At 36.5% G+C, this 16007-nt stretch overlaps 1 protein-coding gene across 2 annotated transcripts in view; it reads right to left on the bottom strand.

Annotated features, from left to right (window-relative positions):
• Positions 1–16007, bottom strand: part of LOC135219417 (mitochondrial coenzyme A transporter SLC25A42-like) — a 110881-nt gene that overhangs the window by 94359 nt on the left and 515 nt on the right. The window lies entirely within an intron of this gene.

The raw sequence follows: 16007 nt of genomic DNA, 5'->3' as shown, positions 1-16007 counted from the left end.
GAGAGAGAGAGAGAGAGAGAGAAAATACCTGAATGGGACGAAGAAAACGACTTCCACCCGAGAAGAAAATATAATAAATAATCTGGCAATGCAAACCACCGAGGGGGTCTCTCTCTCTCTCTCTCTCTTTACCAACTATGGCTGCATAAACATCTATTAAGGGATTCCAAAGAGAACTATCACTACTTTGCTCCCCACGCCACCGGCACCATACTGGACAGGTGGACGTTGGCTGGCCAGCGATGTAGCCAAGTCAAGAGTACTACCTCTGACAAGAACAGAGTGCCAAAAATAAAGTGGAATTTTTCCTAAAATCAACATCCGCAAAATAACAAGTAAAAATTTAGTTTATTTTTGCTTACTGCAGAGACAGAAAGGACGTGCTACCAAATGTACCTGACTGATCGACCGGTTCTGTAACCTGGCGTCGCAACATTTATAGACATCAACGGCAAGAAGTGTATTTTCAATAGAGATCAATATAAGTAGACAATGCCCAGAAGTTTCTTCAGCGCAATCGCGTTTTCTGTACAGCGTATAATCAAGGCCACCGAAAATGGATCAATCTTTCAGGGGTCTCGGTATAATGCTGTATGAGCCGCGGCCCATGAAACTTTTAGCCACGGCCTGGTGGTGGCCTGACACATAGCGATGCCAGACGCACGACCATGGCTAAGTTTAATCTTAAATAAAATAAAAACTACTGTGGTTAGAGGGCTGCAATTTGGTATGTTTGATGATTGGAAGATGGATGACCAACATATCAATTTGCAGCCCTCTAGCCTCAGTAGTTTTTAAAATCTTAGGGCAGTCAGACAACCTTGTCACAATAGTTTTATTTTACAGAAAACGAAAAATTCGAGAGGATTTGATACACTTCTATAGCCCAGACCACAAAGGAACAAATTGGAAGATGGATGACCAACATATCAATTTGCAGCCCTCTAGCCTCAGTAGTTTTTAAAATCTTAGGGCAGTCAGACAACCTTGTCACAATAGTTTTATTTTACAGAAAACGAAAAATTCGAGAGGATTTGATACACTTCTATAGCCCAGACCACAAAGGAACAAATGACGGGGAAAAGGGGAAAAAAATGAAGGCATATGGTCGAATGAGGCCTCCAACCAGAAGACTTTTACGAGTTACATAAAAAGGAAAGGACGAGAGAGAGAGAGAGAGAGAGAGAGAGAGAGAGAGAGAGAGAGAGAGAGAACTCTGAAGCGGGAACCCACAAAATGAATGTAGAAAATGGTTGTTTGACTGCGGTTAGATATAAGTTTATGTAAAATTTGTAATGAAAGTAGAAACACCGGTCTGTCATTTTTCACATTTCATGTAATATGCGAGACAACTGTTGATACACTAAGTTCAAACCAAGTTTGACGAAGAATAACACTGGAAATAAGATGTGACTACGAGAATGAAAATTTGAATTTATGTAAAACTGAATTTAACGAAAAATATTACTCTGAAAATTTAGGTATGGTTATCGACAAGCTTTCTCTTGTTTTAAGCTATCTGTATAAGATTTTTCTTCTAAATCGATTCTTCTTGTTTTAAACTATTTCTAAATTGATTTTATTTAATCAGAGTACTAAACAAAATCATTCCTCGGAATGAAATATGGCTTCGGTATGTTGACTGCGTTATGTGTTTGGCCAGCAAATAAAAATGCAAATATTTACATAAGTGACTTATTCCAATTGGTTCCATCGATAACATTCTATATACAAATGGAAAATGACAATAGCTTACGCATTTTGGATTCCAATACACAAGGGTATTGATGAGTTCGTATCGTTTGTACGGAAAACATATCAACATTTCTGCCTTATACATTTTTATTTTGACCAGGCAACAAAATAAACAAACCTTTGTTTAAATAGCTTTAAGAGCATTATGTATATGCAGCCCTGAATATACTGATATGATATAGATGCAATTAAGAATATACATCAGGAAGATATTTCAACATCCTTATCCACTTATAGACACTGCATAAAGTACATCAAAAGAGACTCTTCGTGTTAATAAAAAAAATTAACATCATCAACAGTGCGTTTGACGTCTAAGCCAGTCCCTTACGACGCTCCTGATTGGCTGTTGATAAGCCAATGATAGGGCTGAAAACTCTCATTCTCTCGAGAGAGTTCATATAGGCAGGATGTATATTTCACCCTCCTGAGGGATTCTTTTGAAAAAGGTGTCCCTTAGGAGCGGTGGAACATAGATCCTACCCATGTGAACTCTCGAGAGAGACAGTTTCCAGCCCTGTGATTGGTTTATCAACAGCCAATCAGGAGCGTCGTCGGGGACTGGCCTAGACATCAAATGCACGGTTGATGTGAATCTACTATAGTATAGTTACACTCTTTCTCTCTCTCTCTTTCTTCACTGGACGATTGGGTTCCGTACTCGACTATCAATCTGGTAGCCCGAGTTCGCTTCCCCCGGCCGCTCAGTGGGGAATCAAAGGAATGTATTTCTGATGCTCAGAAATTAATTTCTCAATAAAAGTAGTTCGGATCCCACAATAAGTTGTAGGTCCCGTTGCTAATACGTATTACCAATTGGTTCCTGGCCACGTAAAAAAGAAAGAAAGAAAAAAACTAATCCTTCGGGACAGCTCTAGGAGAGCTGTTAATCAGCTCAGTGGTCTGGTAAAACTAAGATATATTAATTTTCTCTCTCTATGTATATATATATATATATAGTGTATGTATGTATGTATGTATGTATATGTATGTATGTATGTATGTATAAAGGGTTTCAAAGATATTCTCAATCTCAAGAAATTATGATTACGATAACATCTAAGAAAAATGATGGAATGATAAAAAACAGCAAAACTTCTAAACAATAGTAAAATGTGTTATCCAGCAAAACTTCTAAACAATAGTAAAATATGTGCCCACGAAATCCCATGTAAGTCAAGTGACAATTTCTACACTGTGTCCAACTAGAAAATCGTGGACAATAAAACTCAACAGCATAAACATGTATAAGATATACTCAGGAGAAAAGTGCAATTTTCCTTCATGTTACTGAAAACGATCATGCCATCAATTGGGCAAGTGCTCAAGAGAATATAACTGAATCTAGCTTTACAAAGGAAAGCTTCGGTAAGAATATGAACATCAACCAAGGAATGTATAAAGTTGATACATCTAATTTAAAAAAAATATATAAAAAATGTATAAATCTTAAGGAAGAGAGTTTGAGGCAGTGCTCATCTTCAATGATCGACACACTACCAGGTATACCGAAGTTATGTCACTGCTTGAATCAACATGGGGACGTGGGGTTTTAATGCAAACTGCCTAAGCTGCTCCGTCCTGGTCTGGAATTATATATATATATTCATAACCCAACCATTTGTACTTATTTTGAATGTTTATCCTACATACTCCTAGCGCCTTCTGTTGGTAATATGTGTGCAGTGATTCGCAAGCTGTGTGCTGTGGCAGCCCATAAATGCCTAGGAGTGCCACAAGATTGTCATGAATTTTATCTTAGCTAGATCTTCTCAATGAACATTTAGAAAAAAACAAGTTCAGAAGTCTTCATACAATTAATATAGGTGCGTCTACTCTAATATATATAATATATATATATATATATATCTACATACATACATACATACATACATACACATGTATATATATAAATATATGTGTACATATATAAATAAATAAATATATGCGATACGGTGGTTTGGTGAAGAATGGGTGCCATGATAATGATTACATTAGTTAGGGTGCTATCACTAAAATAAGATTATGAACCATTTTGTGTGTGTGTGTGTGTGTGTGTATGAGCACATGAACTCGAGCAGTCCTACTTTTTTTTTCAAACTACTACTACTTCCATTCATCATTATCAACTAGTCCTGACATCTGTCAAAATCTTGACTTCGAATGCGTAAGCAAAAGTTTAAAATACTAAGAAGACAGCAAATCTGATCTATTTCCACAAAACCAAGTAAAAACAACGAAATGCCGGCAACCTAGCGAAACATACCAAATTTGTAACTAAATTGTATTTTTCATAACTAACAAACCTTCGGTCTTAACATTAGGATTTACTAGCGCCAAGCTGAAAACCGGTAGAATTAAAATTACACTTGTGAGATCCAGGGACTATCGGAAGATAAGGGTTTCATATACCAACTAACATTTTACCCGGTGTTTCCAATATAAACACTGGGTTACATTTCATAATCAACTCGGTTTACTTTTTGCTGAAACCACAGCTTATATAATGCGTCCCTTCCCTGGTCCAAGCGTAAGACTGGTTCCAAGAAGAAGAAGAAGAAGAAGAAGAAGAAGAAGAAGAAGAAGAAGAGAGAGAGAGAGAGAGAGAGAGTCGAGTTGAATATAGAATTTAGGCCAAAGGCCAAGCACTGGGACCTGTGAAGTCATTCAGCGCTGACATGGAAATTGACAGCAAAAGGTTTGAAAGGTGTAACAAGAGGAATACCTCGAAGCAGTTGCACTATGAATAAAGTGTTAGGAGAGGGTGGAAAGTAAGATAGCATAAGAGAATATGAAAGGAGGTACAGTAAAAGGAACGAAAGTGGTTTCAACTAGGGGCCGAAGGCTCGCTGCAAAGAACCTGAAGTAATGCTTACAGTGGACCGCATGAGGTCCACTGACGGTACTACCCCCTATGAGAGAGAGAGAGAGAGAGAGAGAGAAATTTAGCCCATTTATATATATATATATATATACATATATGTAATATATATATATATATATATATATATATATATTATATATATATATATATATATATATAAAACAAATGCATAGAATCCATGTTACTATTCATAACCCACTGCCCTCCTGCACCGAAGGAAAACCTTCAGCTTCAAGCAATGTACCCAAAAACACCCCAATCACACACCCCCCTTCCCGCCCACGACCCCCAACTGGATTCAAGCGAGCAGCGTCCTTCTCAGTCAAGGGCTCAAGGCGGAATCTGACTTCCTGCACAGGCCACTGGTTTGCGAACACGCAACCGACATCACGGCGCCGGAGAGAGAGAGAGAGAGAGAGAGAGAGAGAGAGAGAGAGAGAGAGAGAGAGAGAGAATTTACGGCCACCTTGACAATTGCTTCTCTGCCTTTTACTTTTTGAAAACAGTCTCGTGGTCTAACAGGATAAACTGGTAACCGAAAAACAATGTCCTAAAATATGGAAATGGAAAAATAATCGAAAATTAGGAAAAAAAAATTAAGTAAAATTTCCAGGCGCAATTTCCCTGAACAATTGTTTATAATTTTCTTGCATATGACGTTTCCGATTTTTTTTTTTTTCCCAAAAGATTGATCAAATGCTACGAAACGCAGTTATTTTTGTGGTTCTTAATCATACAATATGCCAGGTATTAACGAACCAAGACACATGGTTTCTTCCGCAAAAGTTCCTAGATATCCAAGTCGTATCGTAAAGAACAGTTTTGCACCAAATTTGTCCATAGAATCTCCATGCCTATTAGTTTTCCGTAAAGCTGAACTCCAAAAATTTAATACTCGTGCTAACCCTACAGGATCTACCAGCCGTTAACAATATTATTGTCAGAGTAAATGCATATTCTAGGCCTAAGGAAACCTTTAGCTAAACAGATGTATTATTAATATAATATATATAATATTATATATATATATATATATATAAAAATATCTATATATATATGGCCAAAGGCCAATCACATACACACATATACATGCAATAAATAATAAATAAAATAAACTAAACTAAAAAAATTAAATAAATAAATTAAAAAAAAAATATATATAATACAATATATAACATATATATAGAGAGAGAGAGAGAGAGAGAGAGAGAGAGAGAGAGAGAGAGAGAGAGAATGTTTAATAACACCTGACATGTATAAGAACTAGGTTTATTATGCAACAAACAAACGAACAGTCCCTGTGAACTCGTAGTGAATCGTGGAATAACGTCAGTTAACACTAACTCCGTAGCTGAAAATGATAGAATAAATGCACCGAAGTTTCTTCTGCGCAAAAGACTTTTCTGCACAGCGTATAATGAACTGCGGTAATGTTTCAACCACGGTCCGGTGGTGGCCTGCCATATAACGTTGCGAGACGCACGATCATGACTAACTTTAACCTTGAATAAAACAAAAACTACTGAGGCTAGAGGGCTGCAATTTGTTATGTTTGCTGATTGGAAGGTGGATGATCAACATATAAAGTGCGGACGGACAGACAAAGCCATCTCAATTTTTTATATATACATACAGAAAACTAGCAACAAATCGTCAACTACTTATCAAGTATGGGCGAGATAAAAATCACAAACGTGTCGCATCCACACCACTGCGTACTGAAACCTCAATAAGCGACATAAAGTTTGGTAAAAACATCAAAGGTTCTTTAAAATACAAATGATTGTAGGCCTAACGCAATTATCAACAACCTACGTGAAAGAATCTACAATACAGTACACAAGTACCGGCATTTTCGAGTTTTCATTTCACCTGAATTCCGGAGAACTCAAGTGCCAACAATATTAACATTGAACACGTCGTAGATCGAAAGAAACGTTGAGAGAATGATGGCAAGAACTGACAGTCTATAAAATCTTGGGGGGTCAACGACGCCATTACGCCTTTCATGGCCGATTATAATATATTTATCTACAATCATTCAGGTCTCCTACAGACTGCCCCTTGGTGCACCAAAACCACGCCATTACACACACACACACACACACACACACACACACACACACACACACATATACATTATACATATACATATACAGATACATATATATTATAAATATACATATATTTATAATATTATTATATATATCTATATATATATAATATATATATAGATTATATAATAATATATAATAAATATATATATATCGGCAGGGAAGCGTCTCTCTTGCATGAACTGCAAATGCAACATGCTCATAGAGAAACATTCACGATCTAAGCAATATATTTTTAGACAAGTACTATTTTCTTATAGCTGCATTTGGCACAGCGGAAGAAACAGGAATTTCATTTACATAATTTCATAACTGGAATTTTATTAACCAATTTCAAGAACGGTAATCAGATCCAAGGAAGCAAATCGACACAAGCAGCATAGGCAATTGAAGTGGTTATATACCAGGTACGATGCTTGACGAAATAAACTTACCATACCTCAGCTCACAAGCAAACAAACCTACAACAATGCTTAACAAGCGCCATATCCTGTAAACAAACCAATTGAATCATCACAGCCAGAACTTCATTCGACCTTGCAGCGAATGTTGGCAGGATGAGGGACGTGAAAGATGATGCGATAATTTACAGGATCGTCAACCACAGGGTTTGACCTTCAACTTCACTCTGGCTCAAGGCCAAACAAAACTACACCAGACTGGGTTTGCAGCGTTTCGATTACATCTCGCCTCATTCCGTCCTGAATATCGGTTATAAAAAAAAAATGCTTGTACTGCCCCATGTTAATATCCAGATTGTTAACAATCCCGGTAGTAACATGGGAATCCCGCGCATAACTGGCAACATAATTCCAAGCTGCAAATCCTTAAGATATATCAGTGCGTAGGATTTTATTTGTAAACGTTTGTTAGAGCAGCAACAAGAGAAACTTGAAATAATGTTAAAATATTAACGTTCTGTACATTAGAGGTATGACTACATGGGAGCGTTAAAACTGATTAAGGGTGGTGCTCGTGGGACAGCAGACCTATGGCCGGAGGGAGGATGAACTAAAAGAGGCAGACGATGCCTTAGGAAACGAGTAGTTCTGCAAAAGTACAGAGAAGTGAGAAATTTAAAATTATAGGATACTGAAACATAACGCTGTAAATGTGCGGAAAGCACGACTTACGGATGCAAAGTTTGGAACAAATCAGGCGAGTTTTGAGCTCAACAGTCATTTGATATATTTTAAACTGCATCTATACAACCTTTTATATTCCCATAGAGGGTCAACATTAACGGCGTTATATGTATACATACTAGAACCAAGGAAGGTCCTTTTAAATATATATGTTGTCTCATACTATTTTTAAAGGATCATGATACTACGTAGATTGGTGTGCTGCCTTAAGCAAGAGACTCGCAATGCCTGGCAGCTGGAAATCGCAAAAACTCAATAGGCCCTAGGCGTTTGCAACTTCTTTCCCGGTCATTTTGTTTGTATGGTGTTTTTACGTTGTATGAAACCAGTGGTTAACGGGACCAACGGCTTTGCGTGACTTCCGAACCACGTGCAGCTATCACCAGAATTACACATCTCTAATCCCTCAATGGAATGCTTGAGAATCGAACTCGCGGCCGCGGCCACTGAGGTAGCAGGCCAAGACCATACCGATCACGACACTGAGGCGCTCTCTTTCCCGGTCATGACCATCTTAATGGTACGATGTGCAGCTTATCACTGCATATATTGGCACAGGAATTCTTCAAGAGCAAACTAGAATGGCATTTCTCTGGTAAGCAAGACATAATGAATTTAATATACCCATAAATTTGTGCAAGCAAGATAAACGTCTTGACATTAAATGTGCTTTCTCTGATGTCATACCTTAAATTTTCAGTATGTTGTAACGAAAGTTCAGTGGCGAGTTCAATTTTGAAATTAGACCATAATTAATCTTGTATAAGCCAGCTAATATAAAGTTTAACAATCTTGTCGTTATTAAAAATACTTAGTAGTAGTTAGGCTTATAGTTACTGGTTGGTTTAACTGGTCTCTTCTTTTCACATGATGTATTTTGTCCATAATTAAGATTTTTTTTGTTTTAGTCTGTAAGCCTGTAAGATAATGTCTGTCATCAGTCTTCCAGTTTTAGACATATAAAGGCATCGTCATAGTTAAGCAAATGCATTTATTTTATCCATTGTGGTTTCTCAGCGAAATTTCCGAAGTGTCACTGTCGGAGTATTTCAAAACGACTTAAACCGCCGTTGAGAACTAATACTTTCATTCTTTTATAAGTAAAAATTTTGTAATTTTTGGGTAATAAATTTTGGTTTAATATGTTTTCATCAAACGAAATGTCTCATATATTGGCAATAGAAAGAAAATAAGGGTTGGTAGCCTAGGCTATAATAATTAGGCCGTCAAACTATTCGTTACGTGTGAGCTACATCATTTAAACATTCTTCTAAGTAATACATCCTATTTTCGAATATCTTAATTAGTTTACGGTAAAAGTTATTGATTCATGTTAAGAAGACAAGGGGCATCAACAATGGCTACAACGAAAAGAATCTAGGCCTAGCACACACTAGGCCTATTCCTCTTAATTTGGGATATTTTCATTGTGTTCTACTACTTTCTTTTAAGAAAAATTTTATGGTAAGTAGTTCAAAATTACTTTCGAATGGTAGTCCTTACAGCCTTCAAAGAGATGCTATTTCTTGCTTGACCTTAAAAATGTATTTGGTCTCCAATATTTGGGATAAACACTATAGGTAGACAGATTAGAATGCAAAATTCTTTACTTCAACCTGTAGGCCTAAGAACAATATTATCTCGAAATCTAATATACAGCTATAATTTACGTCCCCATGATAAAAGAACATATTCTTTTAATAATTCAATGAGAGGAATTAAATAATGTGCTGCCTAGTGTTTGGTCACTATACTCGGTTTTTTCCCACTGTCCATCCGCCTGTGGTGTATGCGTATGGTAACACTGCAGCCCGGGCTTTAGATAGTTAGTTACATTCAGCTTACATTCAACAATAATAATAAACCTATTTCGAATATTAACGGTGTAATTCGCATACAATAAATTATTAAAACACTTTTCAGTTGCAAATGTACACCCAGGGTGTTTCAATGTGGCTGCCTGAGATCACACGCTCAGCAAGGTGATCGCCACACCATGTTACGTATTTACTCTTTATTTTCCACTATTCTAGCAGCATTCCAGACTGCCTTCCTATCCATAATTAAGCTAGTTTGTCATTCGCCAGCATCAACCATCGTCATGCTTCCATCATCCACACTAGCAGTCTTGACAAAACCACTCAGACTTCAAGAGATGAAACTAAAAGTTAACAATTAGCTACTTTCCCCAATTACTAATGTGTCCGCACTCTCATCTATTTTTAGTTTTCTGTAAAAGAAGACTATTGAGATGGCTTTGTCTGTCCATCCGCACTTTTTCTGTCCGCCTTTAGATCTTAAAAACTACCGGGGCCAGACAGCTGCATATTGGTATTTTGATCATCCACCCGCCAATCGCCAATCATCAAACATACCAAATTGCAGCTACTAACCTCACTAATTTTTTATTTTATTAAAGATTCAAGTTAGCCTTGATCGTGCACCTGGCACAGCTTTAGGTGCTAACAACACAGGCCACGGCTGAAAGTATATGGGCTGCAGCTGTGAGTTTCCTGGGCTGTGGCTTTTGAGTTTCATACAGGATTATACGTTGTACAGAAAACTCGATTGCACCGAAGAAACTTCACCCCATTTTTTACTTGTTACATCGTTATCACTAATCACAAAGGTGATTCAGACAACACCTTTATCTTGCACTCCCTCGGCACTATGTTGTTTACCATTAAATGTCCATAAAATATCTCCTACCTTGACACCCACATTGATCCAAAGGAGATTCCCTAATGATCATTACCATTTGCAGCTACAACCTTGAACATACAACAGTTACCTAATAATGTGCAACAGTTACCCAATAATGTAGTACATGCTACCTTGCTCTCCAACTGAAAAAGCAATTTTGCCATTATCATAACTAAACAAATCCTCATGTTAATCCTACATCCTCTTTCAAGTTAAGGGAACAAATCCTCCTCTCTTTATAATGTCCTTTATGTCCCAGGCAATCAATAACGTTCACATTTTGATGTGAGGTGTTTAACCTCACAAAGTTAGGTGTTTAACCCAAACACCCCTTTGCTATTTGAACTTAATTGATAATCCATCATTATCAGTAGGCTATTTGAACTTAATTGATAATCCATCATTATCAGTAGGTTCCTGGCTGAAGTTGGTCTCCTGTCACCACTTTGTAAAGTCCCTCATCTATACTCTCACTAAATTCCTCAATTCCTGAGAACTATCCTGGTCATGTTCATTATGACTACACCAGTCCTTACTATGGTATACTGTATTTATTACAGTTAATTGTCATAACTAATTATAAATCAATTATTGATAATTTGCATACCTTAGGGAAATGCTTAACAGTAATACTGAAATATAGTTTGGTAGTGTACAGTACAATTAAGATAATCCATTTATTAAAATTGGCAGTACAGTCTCATGACTGTAATGCATAACTTAAAAAGATCATTACTTCAGGGTCTACCTCGGTAATGCCGGGCTATCTTCAATAACAGATGTTTTCACCCTCAGCAGGGGGAAAACATGAAATAACGACCCTTAACAACCCTCAAACACAAAGCGGCTTAACCAATAGTAATAAATGGCTTATCATAAATAGAAAACACAAGTACGACAACTAAAAAACCAAGTCTCTGATAACTGCAGATGCAAATTCAAAACTACTGTAGCTTGTAATGTGTAAAAAGTTAAGGATAACATCAAATCCTACCGCAGCATAAAAAATTAATAAAGTTTACACCAGTCACCAAAGTCCAAACAGGTCAACTTCCAGGAACAGTGACTAAAAGTTACTCCAAGGAAAGAGGTATCAAGTGCATTCTGCACTACAATACACAGCTTTTGTTACTCATTATACTCAATGCATATGGCCACTAAGTACAGCATACTGTACAAGAACATATTTAGAATATAATAAATTTCCTCTGTATCATATAAAAAAAATCAGTTCGACATTATCCTTTTTTGTGGCATTCTACAGGCTGCACAACAAAGGAATCCACACTAATACCAGTGGTAATTTTCCACAAAGCATGCATAAATTAAGCTTTATGATAAAATCCAATACGTTACATTTCAATCATAACACACAGTTACAGTATTTCCTGGGATAAAGGATATACCCTAGGTACTGTACTTGCAACCTTCATAAATGAAATTCATATTCCTAATTTTTAGCTACTGGTTCTAAAAGCAAAAAATGAAGAAAAAAAAACAAACTTCATGCTGGAAATAATTACTATAAATATTAAGCTTTAACACGCTTATAGTATGCCAGATTAGAACTGAATGCAAAATTTCTACATAAAAGTAGGCCTCATATGCTATCAAATCTCATATTCTAATTTCATGTAAACATGCCTAGAGTTAGCAACAAATTTCTGAAGAACCTGATTGTGCCCTGGGTAATGATAAACTCTTGACCTAGGTCCCCTAGTTTGGATTACACTTTCTCACATCCTTACTTTGGAAAATGCACAGCTCTGGCTTTGCACAATCAAATATAATGGGTAATGGAGGGATGCAGTACAATATTTGAGTCTATCTTTCCCATTTGTAATTAAGGAACAGTGTGGGTAAATATCACAGAAGATAACAGCATTGTTATGCTACAGAAGTATGTATATGGAATACATACATAATAATGGCCAGTAGTGAATACTGTATGACACTCCAATACTGTACGATATTTCCAAATCTTAATTTCTCTTGGGCCCATTCACACAGTAGCTTCAGGTGTTCTGATGCACAAACATTCAATATGTACCATTATGTGTACATGCATCTGGCTTGAGGCACGAGGTGATTGCAGGGTATAAGTAAAAGGTAAATAAAAATTTCATATACATACTGTATAGCAGTTTTCTCTGAACCAGGGTAGTATATTCAAAATTGAACTTCATTTGAGACAATGAAACTGGATAACATACAAGTAGCTTAACACTGTTAGTACCTTTGTTTAATACAACAATATCTATTTTTGGATCTATACAAGCGTTACGCTTTGGGAGGCATAACATCTGTTAGGAAGGATATGCCAATTCCAAGAGTTCAATTAACCAAGAGGCACTTTTCTGAACTACAACAGGTGCTCAGCCTATACCAGGATCAGTCACGTATATAATGTTATTGTGAATGATCGATTCCTGAAAACATCCTGGCCTTGTACCATTGGCACTGCCGTACCTAGTGCAATCTAAGCCTTACCCTACCAAAACTTCAAGTATGTACTTAATGTAAAAAATAAATAAATAAATAAATAAAAAATAAAAATCTGGGGAGGGGATGGTAAGGCAAACAGTTCTGGGTAAGCTTGGGGGTAAATGGGTACTATTATTATTACTACTGTAACCAGACCAATGGATCCATATTCTTGGCCCTAACAGGGCTGGCATACATAGGAATCAGGTAGAGAGGATTTATGGAAGGAGTAGGGTAGTTTCCTAATCAAGTTAGACCATAGGTAAAGTAAGTTAGCCAGGGATGTTTTAGTCAGGGAAGTGTGTCCTAGAGTAAACTGAAGGTTAAGGGATTTGCAGGACAAAACTGAGGCTAGCTTATGTAGGGCACTGACCTTATAATGTAAAATTTTGTTTTTTTTAAATGCATATCCTAAATTTCAGATAAATAAGGACAAATGTTCCACAGCGCTTCTCCTATGAGTATTTCACTACAGCTGTTAGTACTAACCTAACTACAAACACGATTTTTGTTTACCTACCTCAAGCCCAAATCAATGACTTAATATTGTGACACTGACACTGGGTTATAAGTACAAGAAACAAAATTGAAAATAATACTATGAATACTTTAATTCCTTGTTGACACCAAATTTATTATACATGCAGTAAAAAAATGGCCACTGGCAGTTTTTCCCTAAGGAATACGAAGGGCAACTGAATACACAATAAAATCTTAGGGTTGCATCATAACCATAATCCACGTGGTTGTTTTGAATGTGTTCTGCTAATACCAAGGACATTTTTGGGAAGTTCCTAATTGTTTTCTGACTTCTCCCAGTTTTTACCATCACAAATATTGTTTAACAATGGTTAACTCATGTTGTAAGAGCTGCAGAAGGTGAGGGCACTAGTAACTTTACAAACAACATCAAATAAAAAATAACCTTCATTAGTAAATACCTCTACTAAAAAAAAAAAAAAGCTAACTCAAGTGTTCTACAGGGACTGGGACAAGAGAGTCAAATTTGAGCCTTTTAGCTGTACCTCACAACTCTCAACCCCAAGTTAAGGAATACAGTATGTAAATGCTAACGAGAAGATAAGTGTGGTGGAAGTCAGGTGTGTCTGTTGTTTCCGCCTGTTCTTAATATTCAATTAAAGGCGCTTTCACCATTACTGAATTTACTACATTGAGATGATGAACACCATCCTACACTGCGTATTCACTGTTCATGATTCACGGTCAAAGGGAAAGACAGGGGCTGGATAGGCAGTATGTTTTGTAATAAATGGGAGTGAGATAAATCCTGCTAAATATAAGATAAGCAATTGTAACAATGTAACTAAAAATTCTGATGAAGACCTGGCCCAGAATCATTATTTGCAACGCATCCAATGAGAAGTCAAAGCAAAATGACAACAAGAATGACTAAACCACTGTATTTGCAGAAAGTTGAGAATACTGAGAACAAATTTCCAAGTATTTTTAATAAGCCAGCTGCTAAGAATACTAATCATTAGAGTGAAATGTGACCAAGAAGTGAGAGGCTTAATTCATAAGAATCATGATTAGATAAAACTTGAGTGGGAGCCAAATAAGTAAAGTAAAAGACATAAAATGTCACTGTCTGTTTTTATTGTCAATAATTGTAGTCATACATATACAAATGGAATGTCCTCCTAAAGAGAGAGATAATGTTGCAAAAAATGTGTAACAACTCACAAAACCATGGATTTTAATCTTACAGTTAGTTAATGAGTATAAATTACATGAAAATGCATGAGTCTGGTGTGAATCTTACATTAAATGGGGCATGAAAAATAAGGTCAAAAGAGATTAAGAGGATCAGAGACTAGAGCCGAGACAAAAAAGGTGACAGTCATCCTTGTTAAATTTAACCACCATATAATCGAAAGCCAGACTGAAGTTAAAAAGTGATCTCAGGTGCCTGGGGAACATGATTTGGGGTGATACTAGACGCTACCTTGTATATTAGAATGTGTATACCTCAAACAACTAAAAATATTCCTATCTGGTAACTGTTACATTAGCAACAACAGGATTAGTGACAATTATGTATTAAACTAACATGCACTGACTTTTGAGGTGTGACCCTGTGAAGCTTTTCTGATGGAATTCATGGAGAATCAACTACACTAGCAACATAGGGTGTCCCCTTTGCTAGGCAGAACCCAGAGTGTAATGTTTAATTGGCAACACTGCGGCCCGGGCTTTAGATAGTTTACATTGTTTACACTTCAAACGATTATAATAAATATCCTATTTTCGAATATTAACAGGCGGATGGACAGATGAAAAAAAACATAGTATAGTTATTTTATAGGCTACAGCATTTTGTAATTAACTGTGATTATAGACATGACCATGTTAGTAGTGCAATTCACTATTTTTTTTTTTTTATTTTCCCATCCTACAACACGAGTTTCCCAATGATGTTTCTCCTAAATTGCTGTGCTGAATCTACTAAGGGGGCTGGGGGAACACTTAGGTAATAGTACCTAGTCAGATGTGTAGAAAGCACGAAAATAGCGGTCAGAAAATTGGTTTTTGGATTGATAAGAAATTCAAATAGCTACTATAGCCTACCTAAAAGGGTTTACATATGTTGGCATAAATTAATTATTAACCACATGTCTTGCTTGATTAATGGTTTCTGTGATTGGATATATGGTAAGCCTGTGTGTTACAACAAAGTCGCGGCCTTGTAAAGGAAAAAAAAAAAACAACTGGGTTACTTATTTTCCCTCCCACTTTCCTAATTTCTGGTTAAACTTTACAATGTTTTTAACTTAAAACTTTAGCTACATGTAAACTAGTCTAAAATATGGCCATTTCATGCTAATTACAGTGCACAGATCACTTTTGGCAAATAACTGCGAGGGTTTTTTACCCTACTATACTACCTAGTAGTAGGTAGCA

This window comes from Macrobrachium nipponense, chromosome 11, assembly GCF_015104395.2.
Source record: "Macrobrachium nipponense isolate FS-2020 chromosome 11, ASM1510439v2, whole genome shotgun sequence".
NCBI classification, from domain to species: Eukaryota; Metazoa; Arthropoda; class Malacostraca; order Decapoda; family Palaemonidae; genus Macrobrachium; species Macrobrachium nipponense.
The sequence above is the reverse complement of the archived record's forward strand: the minus strand, read 5'-3'. Positions and strand labels throughout refer to the sequence as shown.